Here is an 18,264-nt window from a genome sequence, read left to right as displayed (position 1 = left end):
GCTGAGAGAGTTGGGGTTGTCCAGCCTGGAGAAAAGAAGGTTCCAGGAAGACTTTATTGTGGTCTTTCAATAGTTCAAGGTGGCTGATAAGAAAGATGGGGACAGACTATATAGTAGGACTGGCAGTGATGAGGTAATGGTTTTAAACTAAAAGAGGGTAGGTTTAGACTAGATATAAGGGGGAAAATATCTATAATGAGGGTGATGAAAAACTGGAACAGTTATATTTCTTCAATTTGTATTCAACATAACTTGGAAAATCTAATGAAAGTCAAAATAAGATAATTTCCAGATTCTTTGTGAAATGGTTTATGGGGGAAAAAAAAGAATCAAAGACGACCAAAGAAAAATATAACAGAAATTCTGTATTATCTTTCTCCTTACCCTCTCCTTGCTCATATTTACATTTTTATTTGCCATCTGATATTTTCATTGGGACTCAAAGATCTGATTCTAGATATCAGCCAAAAAAAGACATACAAAAGTCTAATTCTCCTTTTATGTCCATCAGTGCAGTGAATGTTCTTGTATTAAATGATGCATTTGCTACCTATGCAGCATCCTCTTTTAGACAAATGTTGCATTTGTCCCTAGATGTAGTAGATTGAATTTTTTTTATTTTTGCTTTACATAATTTTGCAACATATACATAGTAAAAATCCTTCTTCTTGCTGGCAATTCTTCCAAATATTGGTACCACAAATACTGTGCAATACAAATACACATCATCGCAGTTCACTAAAATCGCATCAAAGAGTCCTGTGAATTTACAGTGCAAAGATACGATAAAAGAAAAAAGACAAATATATGCCCCTGCACCCCCACTCCCTTCCTGGAAACACAAAGGAAAAAAGCTGTTTGACTTTGGTAGTTCTTACCCTGCAAATCTGCAGGGTATGCTTCAAAACTTTATTTTTTATGAATCTTTTGCCCAGCACTCTACCAGGTAATTATGACTCCAGAGGATTCATGTTATTTTAGTACTCAGTTCTTTAGAAAGGATTCTAAGGATCTATGGATCTTTAAACAGCAGTAGAGTACAGAAAAGACACCTGATTCATAAAGAAGTAGAGCACAGACTTAACCCAATGCTTTCAAACTCTTAGAAAGGCCTTCAGAAGTTAAATCTGAGAATAAGAAAAAGTAAACCCAACCCCCCATTCTTTATTAGTAAAAAAGGTTTAGACCATCACTATTAACTATGATACTTATTTATATTCATGTGAAGAATGAATTGTAGAAAGCTTGCACAAATTTTCTGTAAAAACTTCTGCACTCTTTACCAGTCCATAAGCCTTAAACAGATAACAATAAATGTGTGAACAAAAATAAAGAAAAACATATACCAAGGTGCAATTGCCGTTATATTATGATCCACTTTAGCAGTCTAACATCCAATTTAGCCCAGTCTGTGAGTGAATGGCTTTGACCAACCTGTGGGTGTCATTGATGAAAAAAAGGAGTAAAGAGAGAAGAATATGTTCTCAAAGAGCCATCTCAGCTTCCTGAGGCGTATATCTTAGTATATGGTGAATGATGTAAAAATTCTCTTTTTTATCCTGATGGAATGCATGTATACATGCATACATACATGCATACATGGACATAGAGTTCAGTCTTCTATTTATAGTACTAGGAAAGCTTCCATTTCACAGCTGGGACTCACAACATATGCAGAAATATTATTTCCATTCTTCTCTGTGGTATGAATGGCTTTTAGCTGTAAAAATATCTTTTTCATAGATACCTCTTACATTATCATCTTCATATGCACCAAGTACAAAGAGACACATATGTAAACAGGTCTCTCCACTGACCATGAGACCAATGATCTGATTTGGGCTTCTTGGCCACTCTAATAACCAACTCCCAGACTTTTTTCTCTCCAGTATCCAACACAGATTTACAAACATTTCAATACAATGGCTCCTAGGCCTCTTATCCTATTTGTCAGCTACCATGGTGTGGTTTTTACTAGTGAATATGCACTGATATCTACCTATAAGGTATGTACATACTCTGATCTCTGGCACCACAGACATGCAAGGCCTCTGACCTGTGGTCTGTTACCTGGCACTGACTCAGATACCCATACATGCATATGCATACACAAAAGAGATCCCTTGAGCCAGGAAGACAGCTAATAATGGAGGACAGATTGTGATGAAAAGTGCAGGCATGTCCAGAGAGGCAATCTGATCAGCAACATTTACATGCAGCCCAGTCCCTTTTATCTCCTTATCCATGTGTTTCGCCGTGTGTATTCTTCCCCAAACCACTTTGACCCCTCCCTTTCTCTATCTTTGGTTTATCCTCTAAATATCTCACAATAAGCCGTATGCAATCCCAGGAGGGCCTTCCCTTGCATCTCATAGAATATCTCACACTGCCAGGAAATGACCCCCCTCAGTTTGAAAAGAGACCCTGAGAGCTGCTCCCTTTGATTCACCCTGTGAGTCTCATTTTCAGCCCACGGGGATCTTTGCTCAGATGTGACCGACACACCAATTACTCTGATCAGGTTTTTGGGTTTCTTTGACTTGATATTTTTCTTTTGCATATTTGTAGGGTTTGGGGATGTTGTTTGGGGTTTTTTTTGATGTTGTTTATGTATATAAGTCTTTAATCACATAACCAAACAGAAATATTTTATTTTATAAACATTACTTCAAATAAGCATATTGAGGTAGTTTCCTTAGTAAGCTATTAAATTTGATCACAAGTATCATACATTGAAAAGATTCAAAATAAGTAAAATAATTTGAGTTAATGACAAAAACCTCTTTGGATATGTATTATGGTTTCTTTGTTCTTAATTTTCATTGTTGAAAGAAAAATCCCAAGCAACCAAATATTTTAGATATTGAATCATCGAATAAACTGTTGAACAAATTACAACATGAAAATACTGAAAATACCACATGAATTTCAGCATGCAAATAGTCACACAGATTTCAGTAGTACTTATATACTTAGTACATTAAAATTAAGTGCAGTATCTTGTAGTGAATTTTTTTATTGCATTACTAAATATTTTTCCAGTGTGTCATATCACATGCAACTTTTTTACTGGTGAACTAGATTAATAATTCTCTGAAAGGGTGAACAGAAATATTTACTCTCATATATTTTGGATCATTAATACACAAAAATGGTGAACATTATATGCTATATCTATAGAAGATAATGTCCTTTAAAATAATTTCTATGGACCACATAGGATCTGCAACAAACCTTAACTTTTATCAAAGAAGGCTGTTGATGTCAAAAGATGATTCCAATGACAGCTCTTTTTTAAAAAGGCATTTATCTGAGTCGTCCTTTCATAAATGCAAGACTTAAAAATTTAATTTTTGCAAATATGTTTTCTTCCTCTTTTTCCCTAGTCATCTTCAAAGAAACAAATAACAACTCTAACAACACAGGAACAGAAAAATATTGACAACACATAGAGGCAGCAAAGGTTGCTGTGCTGAATACAATATTAGCTCAATTTAATAGAAACTGACAAGTCAATTTTAAACCAGTAAGGAGCAAACTGGTACATTTCATATTGATTATTCCCTTTTTTATTCCATATTGAATCATACTTACTTGAAAACTCCCTTTTCATTCGAACACATTGGATAATGGTCTGTTTTTCAATTCCTACCTGATCCTTTTCCCTGGAGTTAACATAAAGCTACTGGTCTTTAGGGTGTGTGGCTGGTTCTCATGTACCTCAGCGAATGTGCTTTTTGCTGCTTCTTGTGAAAGCGCAAGACTTTAGTGACTTAACAGCATCTGCAGAAAGACTGGAGCACCCAGAGGGACATTCCAAAACAGATAGTAAGAAGCTTTAGTATAAGTATTTTGATGGCAGTATTAATGGTAGTCTCCCACAAAACCATTAGAACGTTGTCTAGACTATCTTTGCTCTGTACATATGGTGTGTTCTCTTCTCCCTCACAGTGGTTTTGAGTGCAACTCCAGTTACAATGTAAGGATCCTAAACCAAATGAGAATTCTCAAGCCTAGAAGAAAGGAAGGATTGATGAAAGAAAGATGCTGTTAAAAAAGACCCCTTTTTTTTTTTTTTTTTAATGTGTGAGGCAGGAAAATACAGGACAGTAAGTCGTAAGCAAAGCTGTGTGACTGCTGACAGTATTCATAAGTATTCTTTAAACAAATTTTACTCTCTATCCATTTTTTTTTACATTCTCATGTATGACAGCACTAGGTAATGGTACTTTCCATTAATTTAAATAAATGTAAGTAATTTAAATATCAGGGCATCTATATCTTTTAACAGTATCTCTGGAATAATGACATAATTCAGAGGAAAATTCCATGAATGAATGGACTATGAGAAAATGCAGAGAAGGCTCTATGGTCATGGTCCAATGTGCACTGTAAATAAAGAACAAGTAACACTGAGTCAACAGCAAAGAAGAAAGTAACGCAGTACCACAATTTTCTGTTCATTTGTTTTGCATTAGAAACCAGTGAAAAAGTTAATTATGTGTTCTACAGGAACATGCTTGGAGAGAATAAGGCAAGCACAAGAACTTTCATGAGTTTGAGCTCAATGTAGACTGTCAACTGCAAGAGGAAAGCAAAATGAATCCTTGGAACACAAGCATATTTGTCCAAGGTTTTGAGTGTAAAGTCACATGATCTAAGAAATTATTTTGTAACTAAAAGGTAGTGAGTCAATTTAGAGATCGAAGTGCTCTTGAAAAAGAAATAATTTGAAATATTTTTTTCTGATAGAAATTTTGTGTGTCACATGACGAAATTCTGAAACTCCAGCAAATCTACTGAATGGATGCAATAAAAATCAAGTGGCAGGAGAAACTTCCCTCCTTACTGCTCTTAACTTTCTTTATGCCTCTTGTGGTTGTGACTGAATATCTATATCGATCTCAATCACCCTTCTTCTTTTCTCCTTCGGAATTACCACTGCTTCTCTTCTATTCTTTTAGTCACACACCTATAATCAAAGCATTCCTCTATGTAGCAATTTGCACATTAAGGAAGAATTTGAATCTGAAGAATCATGTATGAGTTCATATTTGGGTGGTAACTTTCCATTTTATAGCTATCTCAACCTTTCCCTCTCCAGCAACAATAACAAAAAAAATCACCAACCCCTCCCCCCCAAAACCCTTAAAACCCATAGCCAAACCAAACCATACCATACCCAAACAAACAGAGAGAAAAAAAACCCCAAAAAACTTAAAAAACCCCCAAACAACAACAAAAAAATCCAAACAAAATCGAAACAACAAAAAAATCCACCCAAAAGTAAAAATTCAAACCCAAAGACTTTTAAAAAATTGCTGCTTATTCATTTAATCTTGATTAAAACATTAACTATGGACCTTTTTGTGAGATGATTCTGTTACTTCAGCACAGCAATAAAGTCTTTAATTGGCAGAAGGAAAGTCTATCAGCATAGTGCTGCTTAAAAAGATAAAGCTAGCCTCGGAAATGAATACAGCTCCAGAAAACAGTTTTTTCTGGCTAAAAAAATTGCAATTATTATGGTTATTTGTTTTTACAAAAGATCACATTTCACATAGAGTTCCAACTGTATTACAAAATTGTGTGTAAAGAGCAAATGGTAAAATTATTCAAAAGCTTGCATACGAAATAAAAATATATACATGTATCTCTCAAAATGTTTTCCTACCCAATCTATTGCATTTATTAAGTATAATACCAGGTAAAATTACTATTTTTAAAAAGATGTTTTATTCTTTGCTAGCTAATGAATTACAAATTTCCTACTGGCTTTTATCATCCTTACTAACTTCTTGCTACAAGTTACTATGTATTTTTTCCATCAGCAGACCTACCAACAATGGCTGTGCCAGAGAATTGCAAAAATTTACTTATGACCTTTCTTTTTAGGAAAAGGCAGTAAACGGTCTAATCACAGTTTTTGAGGAGGAAACAGCTTAAAAGGAGCACTGAGACAGAATTTTCCTACAGCAACATGTACTTCAGAATCTCTTTTATAGAACACTTCACAGAACATAGAATTATTTTCTTTTCTTATTGATCAGAATGCCACATGCAGCCTTTCAAATGCAGTAGACCTCAATAGTTCAGGAAACTTGAAGCTGGTATTACGTGGTTGAATCCGCTTCAAGACTAGGTCCCTCCACTAATTGACCTCAGTCACTGGAATATGAAAAACTGAAGTATTTCAGCTGTCCAGTGGGAACATTTGTGAGTGAATTTCTAACAAGAAGGAACAAATGTAAAATTTAATTGACTACAAAAGCAAATTGCAAAATAACTCAGTAAAAACTTTTAGAACGTAAATATGATATACAGTTCAAAGGGTGGTTTTATTTTTATTCCCATGTGATTTTGTTTTGTTGCTTGTAGAAGACATAAAAAATTACAGATATTTTTAGGTTGAAGGTCTGCTATTTCTGTAAAAAAGCAACTGTATCACAGCACTAGTATGTCTTAAAAATTGAAATGTAAGATAAAATGGAACACTAGCAGTCTATAAAAGAAAATCTTATGTAATTTATACCTTGAAATCTATTTGCTTTGCAAGACTCTCTACCAGGAACTATTATTTTATGTTTTGAATGATTGAGGTCTTTAATGATAAGGTAACGCAGTTTTGTCAATACAACTGTTACTTTGTTTCTTTTATTTGCATAACTATTAGGATTGTAAAGAAAAAAAAAAATAATATAGAAATAACTGTTTATAACAGAAAATTGCTTGTCAGCATAAATAATTTCCGATGACCAGTGTCATGTAATGCTTTCTTATGGAAGGTACAATATAAAATGAAGACATATGTGCTATGATGGGAAAAGCAAAACAAAGCCCCCCCAAAAAAATGAACAGAAAAGTAAAGGGAAAATATGTGAGTTCTACTCTGAGATGTAAACTGGCACACTGAGACCTGGAATTGCAGATCATACTCTACTAATTTCAAGCATTGTGTTTATCATACGCATATTCTTTACTAAAAGGATAATTACCATTATTCAGTGTATTAATAGTCTACAAAAATATAGAACAGCATGACTACTGAAAGTGCTTAATGAATACTGATCACTTTGATGTAGCTTTTACATATCTCAGTACAGGTAACTTGGAAGGACCTGCTTATCAGAAGAAATGAGGACACTTTTTTGATGTTTAACTCATTAGCAAAAATGAGGCATTTGACAATATCGATCGTTATCGGTACTTCAGAAGATACAGTATTAGTTAATTTAGGGGAACAAAAATAGATTTTTTTTTGATATCCTAACTGTAACACAGACATAGCAATGTTGTTCCAATCCATAAGCCTTTCAAGTATTTTTATATAGCTTCTCTTTAATTTTTGCTTGTGTGTTCTCTGTCCTAAATTAGAGGCCTTTTTTCCACTTATTTTTAAGCTGTCTGTTATGCCTACAATTTCTCTCCCTGTGTTTCTCTTTTATTAAAATAGTATATATTCTACACTTTAACTTTTGTCTTTGTATATTTTTTATTTGTAGGGTAAGGGGACTGCACAAAGATAAATAATCAAATAGGTTTTCCAGTATCTGTAAGGAAGCTCTTTCAGGTTGTTTTTATCAATACTCATTTGACTCCTGAATACTAGTTTTCTTCTTTCAAAACTTTCTACAGATTCTCGTATTTATTTACCATATGACTGTATCTGAGATCCATTCCAAACAGAAAAAAAAATTATTTTCTGACTTTCAGAGCTTTTCAGTGCTTTCTTCTTTATATACTCTGTAGGTTCTTACCTGGGGAAAAGAAAGAATATGAAAACTAATCTGATAACTGAGATGTTAATGAAGATCATGAAAGCTTATTGTTTTCAAAGAGATGCACCAGAGTAATTTAAAATGGATTTTAAAACACTATAGGTTTAAGCCACTAATTTGAGGGATAATGTGGACCCCATATTTCAGTATAGGTTAATTGGTTATAATTCTGAAACAATAAAAAGTAAAACCTACTCAAAATGAGAACTATCTACCTAGGGACCTGAACTTAATGAACCAACATGTTTTTAAGCAGATATAAATAAAATTACACACTTTCTCAATGCAAATAACAGGAAGAGGAGAAACTGGCATAACAGCTTTAATCACAGAATCATAGAAAGTTTTAGGTTAGAAGAGACATTGGGAATCATCTAGTTCCAACCTCCCTGTCAGGAGCATGGATGCCACCCACTAGATCAGGTTGATCAAGACCACATAGAACCTGGCCTGGAAAGGTTCTAGAATTAGGGCATCCACAGCTTCTCTGGGAAACCTGTCCCACTTTCTCACCACACTCATGGTAAAGAATTTCTTGCTAAAATCTAGTCTATGCTACTTCTCCTGTCCTGAGTGACCACCTTAACAGTTGGAGCTCAAGTAATGGACTAAGTGGACTCAATTTTTATGGACATTCATTCCATGGTGGCAGACCACAGACAAAGAGAATGATATCACATCAAAAGACAGGGAAGATGGTGATGGTTCACACATTGGACAGTGCAGGACCTGAAAATGATACAGATGATATGGAATAAAAGGTGTGGACTGTACTAGATCAGAATAGGATTGTATTTCTTCTCAGCAGCCTATACAGCTCTGCATTTTGTATTTGTTAGTAAAAATGTTGACAATAAATGCTTTTTGCTTTTCCCACTGTGCTTGCCCGGTCATCCAGTAAGTACACTGAGAGTGAGCAACAAAGCAGCCAGGACAGCCAGGAGGACAGCCAGTGCTCCTTAACTGACCAAGGGGTATTTAATATTATATGTTCTGCTCAGCAAAAGCTTGAGTGACTGTGGACATTCATGGTTAACTGTTACACGCATGGAAACTGGATTTCCAGGATGTGGCTCACATCTGTCTACTGGTAGAAGTGGGGAATAAAGTCCTTCTTCACTTTGCTTTCACATGTATTTCATGTGAAATACCCCTTTTATTTCACCTTTTAAACTGCTTCATTTGTCAATCCATTAACCTTCTGGCCTTTTTTTCTAATTTCTCTTCAACTCACAGGAGAGGGAAGTGGGCAAGTCATTTAGTGAATGCTCAGCTGCTGGGTGAGGGTAATCCACCACAGCACCTTAGTAATAAAGTAGCAATTGTTTTAAATACAAAAAGATGGGATTTTATTAATTACATTTTCTGGTATAGAGAGACCTGAGAAATGAGTTCTTTTTTTGCATTTATTCATGCAAAAGTCCGTTTAAGTATTACTGAACATTAGTCTTTGCAAGCATCTAATGAACACAGTTAACTCCTCTGGGCACTTCTACAGCACCGATGATGCCAAATCAATCAAATAGAACTCTTCTCTACAGCCCCTGATACACTTCTAGGACAAGGCAGGATAGGAAGTTACTTCAGGCAAATTTTTAATGAGTCAGGTTTTGTAATTGTCCTCCATTCTCAAGAAAACTGGATGCTTTTTTACATTATTACTTTTTTATTTTTTAAGGTTTACTAGGTTTCTATTAGAAAATAACATTTAGAGACACTGTTTTTTTCAGGTTTCTAATAATAGACTGAATAAGATGGAACTGTACTATTCTAGTGAAGGACTAATCTTGTAAAATATCTACTCTGGCAATCCTGAAAATCTATGTGACCCAAGTAACAGAAAGGAGATCTTATCTTCCTGTCCTCAGATTTTTTTTTTTTCCATGCATTAATCTAGTTAAGCAATTTGTCATTGTGCTACCAGTAATATTACATGATCTGATCATGTTTTGGTCTTGTAGTACCAAACTGAAGGAGAAGTTGACACAATTATCAGAAAACTAATTTTCTTATTACGTTTTGAAACTCATGCATCCTTCTCATCTGACTGCAGCTGGTTTTGGGGCAGGCATTCAAACCTCTATTTATATAGTAGGAGTAGGTAAGGAAAAATTTCGAACACTGAAAAACAGGAGGAAAAAAAGTTTTACTAAACACACCAACACACAACTATCAAATACGGTTTTTATTAGTGTTTTCATGCTTTGCATTGGAATTGTAAATATAATGAAATTTAAAATACTGAAATTATACCCCAACAGACAATGGTTTTAGGTTTGGGGGTTTTTTTATGTGAACCCTTATATCCAACAGTCTAACATAAGTCTGTTTTATTTTCTTCTCTGAAATCAGTTGAGAGCAAATTGTAAAGAACTGGATATCCAAATTCAAAATTCAGGTAAAACTTACAAGAATAAGTATCCAGTCATTCTTTTTTAAATTTAGGTGCTTCTGGGCATAGGGGAAAACAGAACATTACTTATAGGAGGCACGTTTGTTCTGCTTACCAGCTCAAATAAATGAAAAAATATTAACAAAGCTCAGACATACAAAATTTTAAAAATCACACACTTTAACTAAAGTTAACTAATCTGATAGAATTTACATGAGGTCTCTGTACTGTAACAAAAATTTGTATGAAATTACTCAATAATTTAAACACTATTTCACAAAATTACTCTTTAAAATTAATATTTCCTAGAATTTTGAAGTTCCTTTAGAAAACATTTTGAAATTATGTAAAATTTCTATTGGTTACTCATTTCAGTAATGTTCTTTTATGCTCAGGCATTAGTGATGACTTTCCGGAGCAGTGGAACACTTTTAGACTTGGTCTGTTCAAGATGAAGTTGCCCACAAAATGTCTAATATATGTTGGTTAGAAGATCAAGAAATGAAAGAAATTGTTTATAAGGACCCGGAACAAAAATTGTCTTCATGAGGTATGTTCACATGGAAAAACAGAATGAAAAATAGATATTCAATGTCCCTCCCAAGCAGACAATAATACAAACATCCATGTAAAATCAGGAAATTTGTTATTTCCATTTTGCATCAGTTTAACAAGGTAAATTGCGAAGTTGTGTACTTAGAGTGAAATAACTACATATATCAGTAAAACTTGGAAGAAAATAGTAATATTAGTTACATTATTATAGTCTATTATAGAAAATAATAACCCTGATGAAAATGACTCAAGTGACCATAAGCCAGAACTGCATTCTCACTTGCAAATTAATCAAAATGCCCCCACAGCCCAGAACTGAACTACATTGGAAGACAGGTAGCCAACAAAAGAGGGAAGTGACTGTTATTTTCTGCACTGCACAGATAAGGCCACACCTGGAAATTATTTGAGCCTCCACTTGAAGAGGAATTTCAAGACACTTGAGAGTGTCCAGTGGAGGACTACCATGGTGGTCAGGAGCACTGATTTATTCATTCCAATGAAAAGGGTTAGAGCTCAAGAGCTGCTTGAAACAGTGACCACAGTGCATGTGGGAGAAACACTTGTCAGTGCCAAAAACAGTAAACAAAAAAAAAGGAACAAAAAATGTCAAAGTCATATCTGAATGGTCAGGGGCTTTTAGGCCATCACTTAGAACTAAAGATTGAGCCTGTTGGCCTTGATCAGTCAGAAGGAGATGAGGTTAAGAGGTACACTATTTGCAGCTATGTAAGATCTCACGTTGACAATATCCAGAGGCTGGATGTTGGATCAGACAACCTCCAGAGATTTCTTCCAAACAATACTGCTGCGATTCTATGAAGGAATTCAAAACTAAAACAAAAAAAGCCATGGATGAACAATTTAGATGTAAATCAAAACAATCAAAAAGGAGACTTCTCATTTTACTGATCTGAGAGTACAGATTGTCAGGGTTGGTCTGTGCTTGCCTCAGTTTCAGCTGGTTTTATGTTATTTGGATTGGTGGCTGGTCACCAAGTGATCAGTGAGGCCTCACCTGCTTCAGCTGAAGCTCTATAAATGCCATCCATAGCAAAAATTTTACTAACATTTATGTCAGTCTGCCTGAGAGATGATGTGAAGTAAGCAGATTCATGAGGAAAACATGAAAAGTCTCAGGTGGAACCCAGGACTAAGGACGAAGAAACCTGCTGCATAAATACCATCATCCTCCTTCAGTGCCAAATGAGGGAGTGCTGATGGCAATTTGCTGTAACTGGAAGTTAGCAGCAAGGGCTGGCTGCTCTGCATGAGAAGCTGAGGAGTCACACAAAAACAGTACAGAGAACTGTCCTTGCTTGCAAGGAGCCAGGATGAAAAGCCAGAAAGACAGGATCAGAATCAGGTCTGGCAACAGTATTCATAGATTCCTTATTCTGTCCAATGACAATGGAGTCTGCCAAAATCTGTATTTTCTTATAACTGAGGGGGTAGGGGGAGGGGGAAGAGGGATGGGGCTGTGTTATTATTTATTTTTAAAAGTATTTTTAACTGAACTTCATTTTAATCATTTATTGCTTAATTATGCATATGTGGTGGGTTGACCGTGGCTGGACATCAGGTGCCCACCAAAGCTGCTCTAACACTGCCCTCCTCACCTGGGCAGAAGAAAAAAATATAAAAAAAGAGTCATTGGTTGAGATCTCTGGGCAGGGAGAGATCACTCAACAGTTACTGTCACAGACAAAATAGATTCAGCTTGGGGAAATTAATTTAATTTATTACAATCAAATCAGAGTAGGGTAATGAGAAGTAAAAAATCTTCAAATGTGTTCTCCCATCCACCTCCTTTTTTCCCCAGCTCAACTTTCCTCTTGATTTTTCAGCTTCTTCCCCCAAGTGGCTCAGAAGGGCAGGGACTGCTGATTGTGGTCAGTTCATCACACTCTGCTGCTGCTTCCTCCTCGCATTCTTCTCCTGCTCCAGGGTGGGCTTGCTCTCACAGGAGGAAATCCTCCATTAATTTCTCTAATGTGAGCCCTTCCCACATTCTTTACAAACTGCTTTGGCATGGATCCAACCCACAGGGTGCAGTCCTTCAGGAACAGACTGCTGCAGCATGGGTTCCCTGCAGGATCCCAAGTCCTGCCAGCAAATCTGCTCCTCTCTCCATGAGGTCACAGGTCCTTCCAGGACCCTGCTCCCGTGAGGACTTCCCACAAGGTCACTGTCTCCTTCGGGCTTCCACAGTCTCCAGCACAGGGTCCTTCACAGCATGCAGAGGGACGTCTGCTTCACTCTGGTCCTCCATGGGCTGCAGGGGCACAGCTGCCTCAGCATGATCTTCTCCCTGGGTGCAGGGGAATCTTGCCTCCAGTGCCGGGAGCACTTTCTCCCCCTCCTTCTTCACTGACTTTGGTGTCTGCAGAGTTGTTCATCTAACATGTTCCTCTACTCTCTGGCTGATGTTGGGAGGCAGTTTTCCCCCTTAAATCTGTTACCCCAGAGGCAATACCACCACTGCTGATGGGCTCAGCCTTGGCCAGCGTCAGGTTCATCTTAGAGCCAGCTGGAATTGGCTTTGACAGACACGGGAGAAGCTTCTGTCTGCTTCTTACAGAAGCCACGCCTGTAGCCTGCCCTCCTACCAAAACCTGTCCATGCAAATGCAATACAGCATAGTAGGAAAAGAGAAGACAATACTCCAAACATAGAAAGACAAAATGATAGCAAACTTATCCAAACACCAGCATTCGGGAAACTGTCTTTATAATCTTAGTTTCACTGGGTTTATGGATATTAGGGATCCTCAGAATTACACTGCGGAACTTATGCACTAACGGTGAATTAACATCGTTGTTTTAATAAGTGTGACCAGATGAAATATATCCATATCCTAAAATTCTGTAGTACAGAGCCACAACTGTATCAAAATTCAGGTTTCCCTTCGTAGATAATTGTATTTAGTTGGTCTGGTGGTTCTGAGTAACGTCAAGAGCATCCAAAATAAAATAAATTCTGAAAAGATGATACTTAACATTTTATTTGATCCTGCAAAATTACAATTCTTAGTGATTGCTTTCTTATGAAAAGGAGGAAAAAAATGCAATTAGAGCAAATCGAACTACATCATGTCAGAGTTTTGCAGTTTCTTTATTTTCCATGGTATCTTAGTATTTAGCATTAACATTAGCCACAAGTAATATTTTATTTATTTTTAATTTGAAGAATTTATGTTTCATTTGCATATTTATGGAATTCCTAAGACCATTTAAGAATATATGAAGCTATTACTTCCAACATGTAAGAGCAGCAAGTCATGAGCCTGAGAGTTTCTTAACCTCCTTTGCAAATATGAAGCTACAATAAAATCTAAAATAAAATCTTCCCTGAGTCCATAGGACTAAGGAATATCCTCACTGCAAATGAGATTCAGAATATCATGTTCCTCTCATTGCTGCAGGACATTTCTACTTTTAGAAATCCCAGACTTTAAGACAGTAATTTTAGAGAAGTTTTTAAGAAAAAAAATATCTCTGACAAATGAACAAATATTCCCTCTATCTTTTTGCACATGAAACTCTGAATCAACTCATTGCTTTTCCTCTTCTATTTTCTTACTGGCATTTTCTCCCAACTCCTTTCTAATAATCAATAAATATTTTTAGCAGAATCAACTCTGCAAGGAGTGTAATCAGTCTTGATAACAGCATCATTTACTTTGCCAGTAGCTAATAAAAACAAGCAGACATTGCAGTACTGCTGTTCAAAACAATGTCTGAATTATAATGTCCTTTTATTTTTGAGGGACTTCAGCAAACTTTTAATGAGTATTAAGCTAGTAGTACGTTGTGTAGCACTTTGAAATGTCATGTTAAACTGTTTTGAACTGATGTAGAATGCTGCAAAAAATTCTGAAGAGCTAGGTCTACTGACTAATCTACAGCTGTCAGATTTTCATTTGACATACATATATCAGATTTCATTGCAACAACAGAATGAAATTAAGTTTGCTGCAGAATGCTAACTCTCATGATCTATTGTAAGAACAGCAATTGATAACAAATTAGGAACCTGATGACTGGGAATAGGAAAAATTTAGAAAATTAAGACCTTTACAAAATGTAGTTTTCCCTGAAACAGTGGGACCTCTTTGCATAGTACTATATCCAAGAGATCCCTGCTGATATTTACTGGTTGTCTGTAACTTTTAATATAATCCTTGTACAATTTGGTATAGCTCCTAATTCCTTAAATGTAACCATTATGATTCTTTCTCCATATTCTTTCATGATACTCATTTCACTGTGCTAGTTGCCATTAAAAAAAAATGGTCTGCTTCTGCATGTCCATAAGATCTTACATATATAAATGGACATGCAAAAGCAGACAATTTTTTATATGTACATGCTGAACAGTTTTACCACAGAAGCAAATCCTGCTGAGATGACAGTTTTGCTTCTTTCCATTCTTAAAGAGGGAGTCATGTCTTAAAACAAAACAAACAACAAAATCAGATAAAGGCAGAGGGAGAATATTCCAGACCTGTGTTTTTTGTGACATAGAGCCTAAATATTGCAACCATTTTGATGGGTCACTTACAGCTTACTTACCTGTAGAAACAGAATGGTTTGGGTTGATGGTACCTTAGATATCATCTAGTTCCAACTGTCCCACCAAGGGCAAGGATAACAGCCACAAGAACAGGTTCCTCAAAGCCCCATCCAACCTGGTCTTGAACACTTCCAGGGGTGGGCCATCCACAACTTCTCTGGGCAACCTGTTCTAGCACCTCACCTCCCCCACAGTAAAAAATTTCTTCCTAAGCTCCAATCTAAATTTCTCCTCTTACAGTTTAAAACCATATCCTTTTGTCTTATCACTATCTGCCCATGTAAAAAACCATGCCCCCTCTTTTTTATAAGCTTCCTTTAAGTACTAGAAGGCTATAAGATGTCCCCAAAGCCTTCTCTTCTCCTGAAGGTGAACAACCACAACTACCTCAGCCTATCTCCATAGGAGAGGTACTTCAACCCTCTGATCATCTTTGTGGTCCTTCTCTGGACTTGTTCCAACAGGTCCACATCTTTCTCATGCTGAAGACCCAGACCTGGGTGCAATACTCCAGGTGGGATCTCACAAGTAGAGGGGGAGAAACACTGCTCTCAACCTGCTGGCCACTCATCTCTTCATGGATCCCAGGATGAAGCTGGCTTTCCGGGGGGTGAGTTAGCATGCTTTCTGGCATGCTGTTTGCTCATGTCCAGCTTTTCATCCATGAGAACCCTCAAATCCCGCTTCACAGAGCTGCTACCAATGAGTTCTTTCCCCAGTCTGTGATCATATCTGGGACTGCCCTGAACCAGGCACAGCATGTCGCACTTGGACTTTTTGGACTTCGTGAAGTTCCCATGAGCCCACTTCTCAAGTTTGTCCAGGTCCCTCTGAATGGCATCTTTTCCTACTGTGGCAACTGCACCACTCAGCTTTGGGCCATCTGCAAACCTGCTGAATGTGCACTCAATCTCACTGCCTGTACTGTTGATAATGATATTAAAGAATACCAGCCCAAAGACACAGCCCAGGGGGACACCACTTGTCACCAGCCTCCACCTAGATATAGAGTTATTGACACAACTCACTGGCTGTGTCCATCCAGTCAAGTTCTAATCCAGCAAATAATCCACCTTTCCAATGTATCTCTCCAATCTGGAGATAAGAATGGGAAGTGGGACCATGTCAAAGGCCTTACAGAATTTTAGGTTGGTCTTCTCTTGTCAAACATTGCAGTCACCCTGTCATGAGGCACCAGACTGGTGAGGCACAATTTTCCTTTGATAAAGCCATTCCGGCTGTCTTGAATCACCTCCTTGTTTTGGATGTGCTTTAACATTGTTTCTGTGAGGATCTACTTCATGATCTTAACAGGCACAGAAGTGAGGCTCACTGATCTGTAGTTCCCTGCATCTTCCTTTCTCCCTTTTTAAAAATAGGAGTTATGTTACCCTTTTTCCAGTCCCTGGGGACATTGTCTTACTGCCATTACTTTTCAAACATGATGTTTGGCAACAACATCAGCCAGTTTTATCAGGACCTTTGTCATCAGGCCCCACAGACTTGTGGCTTTTCGGTTTCATTAGTCTCAAACCTTCACTTACAGTGGTATATAGTACCAGTATGTGAAGCAAAAGTTTAACTAAACACCCACATTTGCACAACTATCAAATGCGATGCTGATTAGCAGTGTTTTCATGTTTTGCACTGGAATTCTAAATCAGAAGAGAGTAGCTACAGGAAGTCAGAGAGAATCTCAATACCATGTATCCAAGTAGCATAATTGTTCTGGACTATATCCAAACTTTGCTAGTGAAATAGAATTTAGATGTTTTGAGGTAATGATATTACAATAAAGATACAATGTTTTATCTATAAAAGAGATGCTACCTAGTTATTTTTTACTGGATTGTAAAATATGATCGTATTTCCTATCATTGCCTGAAAATATTCCATGAATTTTAAGATATTTGATATCATGGCTTGATAATGATATCTTGCAGGGAAAAAAAAGTAGATTTATTGTAAGCTTTATGAGCTCATTCAGGCAGAGAATAACAATTATAAATAAGCTTTGTTGCTACAACTGAAAAACATCTGCTAATTTCTTCAAGGATAAAAGAAACATTTGTGGTTAAAGGTGTGATATATCAGTTTTAGTTAATGAAAAATATAAATGTTTACACATAATTTTACTACTACGCTGATGATATCTAATTCAAACATATTTGAATATTAATAGAAACTATAATTATTTCTTCTTATACAAAGCCTTCAGTTCTAGATGAAATTTTCACTGTTTCTGCTGATTCCAGTGAAACATTTAGGACTTGATCTCACTACCCTCTTGAGTCATGGGAAGAATCCCTACAAGATCAGAAAGATTTGAGGTGAGTCCTCTTTTACTGAAACAGAAGTATTCCACTCAGATATGAAGGTTTTTGGCAACTCTGATGCACACAAAATTTATCCTAATGAACTTTCTGAAAAGAAATTTTGGGAAAGTGGATTTTTTCTGTGTAAGGAACAGAAAAATGCAAAGTATTCAACTAAAAAGAAAATTGTATATTTAAAAGTTGTTTTTTTTCCCCTCACAATTTAGCTTGTAATATTTCATTTTATCTGAACCTATGAAAAGAACAAAACCAATTATTTTATAATATACTCATGACATCCTCAAGCACTCCCTGCAGCTGGGCACTCGCTGCAGCTGGAGATTTAGATAGCTGCATGTTTATGTGGGAGTTCTCTCCGAGTTGCCAGATTCCTTCTGATGACCACTTTTCACCAGGTGAAAACAAAGCTAGGTCTGTTCTAGCTGGGTGGGTAATGACCCCTAGTTGAGCTCACCTCTGGGGCTGGGAGGGTGCCTGTCCCTCCTGTGAGAACTGCCGCACCCCACCTTGTTTGCCTGCCCTGTTCACAGTGCTCCAGGAGCCACTTAAATCTTCTGCAGTTGCCTCTGGCAATGCACTCACCACATCAGCCTTGCTTGCCAGCACTGCTGACTCTTGGTGGGTTCTC

The sequence above is a fragment of the Corvus hawaiiensis genome, chromosome 5, assembly GCF_020740725.1.
Source record: "Corvus hawaiiensis isolate bCorHaw1 chromosome 5, bCorHaw1.pri.cur, whole genome shotgun sequence".
Taxonomy (NCBI): Eukaryota; Metazoa; Chordata; class Aves; order Passeriformes; family Corvidae; genus Corvus; species Corvus hawaiiensis.
The sequence above is the reverse complement of the archived record's forward strand: the minus strand, read 5'-3'. Positions refer to the sequence as shown.